The sequence below is a fragment of the Urocitellus parryii genome, chromosome 10 (genome assembly GCF_045843805.1).
Source record: "Urocitellus parryii isolate mUroPar1 chromosome 10, mUroPar1.hap1, whole genome shotgun sequence".
In the NCBI taxonomy this organism is placed as follows: Eukaryota; Metazoa; Chordata; class Mammalia; order Rodentia; family Sciuridae; genus Urocitellus; species Urocitellus parryii.
The window spans coordinates 105,402,693-105,404,404 of NC_135540.1; the positions used below are offsets into that span (position 1 = coordinate 105,402,693).

The 1,712-nt window shown below is 45.0% G+C and overlaps 1 pseudogene; it reads left to right on the forward strand.

Annotated features, from left to right (window-relative positions):
• Window positions 1-445: 445 nt before the first annotated feature.
• LOC113180511 (large ribosomal subunit protein uL24 pseudogene) lies at window positions 446-855 on the forward strand (annotated as a pseudogene).
• The last annotated feature ends 857 nt before the right edge of the window (window positions 856-1,712 follow it).

The window sequence follows — 1,712 nt, forward strand, 5'->3', positions numbered from 1 at the left end:
CCTAGATCATTGCACCTAAGTGAAACAATATACCCCAAAACATTGGGTGGCGTTTCAGATGGCGAGGGGCAGTGACAGTGTCTAATACAATTATCATCAATCAATATATGGTGTTTATTAAATGAAAATGTCCATAGGAGGATACATTCTTTTCCTGTGGTTACAGTAACAAATCACCACAAACAGGGTGCTTAAAACAATAGAGAGAAATCCTCTTGAAGTCCTGCCCGAAATCAAGTTGTCAGCAGGCCATGCCCTCTCTAGGCTGGTCTCAGCCTCTTCCAGCTTCTGGGGGCTGGTTCATGGCGGCACCACTCCATTCTCTGCCTCTGGTCACTTTGTCTCTACTTGTGTCTTCTCCTCTGTGTGTCTCTTATAAGGACATTACTCAGTTAACTTACAAAACCCAAAGATACGCGTAGACCTTTTCCCTTTTGCGGCCAAAATGAAGTTCAATGCTTTTGTGACTTTTGATCGAAACAAAAACTGCAAAAGGCATTTCAATGCACCTCCCCACATTCGCAGGAAGATTATGTCTTCCCCTCTCCAAAGAGCTGAGACAGAAGCATAAGGTTCTATCTACACCCATCCAGGAAGATGATGAAGTTCAGGTTGGGTGAGGACACTGGTCCAGGTTTACAGAAGAATCATGTCATCCCTATTGAACAGGTGCAGCGGGAAAAGGCCATATGCACAGCCGTCCAAATGTGCATTCACCCCAGCAAGGTGGTGATCGCCAGGCTACACCTTGGCGAAGACCACAAAAAGATCCTAGAACGGAAGGCCAAACCTTGCCAAGTGGGGAAGGAAAAGGGAAAATAGAAAGAAGTGACAATTGAGAAGATGTTGGAATGAAGAAACCATATATAACTTACACTAAAAAGTGCTAAAATGAAAAAAAATTATGAGAACACTACTCATCTAGATGACCTGGGATGATGACCTCATCTTAAAATCATTCAGTTAATTACATCTGCAAGATTCCTTCTCCAAATAAGGTAACATCCCCAGGTTCCAGGACATGGGTATACCTTTGGGGGACCATCATTTGGCCCGGTCCACAGGACAACACATTTACATCTGGACATGGGCCCTTTGACTTGTCCACATTACTTGGCTCACAGGCCCCCTCCTCTCTTCCATGGGGGCGCCCAGGACCGACAGTGTGTTCTGCTGGGCAGAGGAGGCTGCTGGGAGTGAGAGGCTGGAGGGCAGGGGGGGACGCCAGGATGCTGCCCTTGCTTTCCTGTGACACTCAGCAACTTGGGGACTAACTTTCAGGAGAGGTTCCACTTTTTCTTTCTTTTTTTTTAATTTTATTGTTGGTCGTTCAAAACATTACATAGTTCTTAATACATCATATTACACAGTTTGATTCAAGTGGGTTATGAACTCCCACTTTTACCCCGTATACAGATTGCTGTATCACATCAGTTACCCTTCCATTGATTGACATATTGCCTTTCTAGTGTCTGATGTATTCTGCTGTCTGTCCTATTCTCTACTATCCCCCCTCCCCTCCCCTCCCCTCCCCTCCCCTTTTCTCTCTCTACCCCTTCTACTGTAAATCATTTCTTCCATTTGTATTATCTTGTCTTACCCCTCCTTTCCTCTTACATGTCATTTTGTATAACCCTGAGGATCGCCTTCCATTTCCATGCGATTTCCCTTCTCACTTCCTTTCCCTCCCACCTCTCAACCCTGTTAATGTA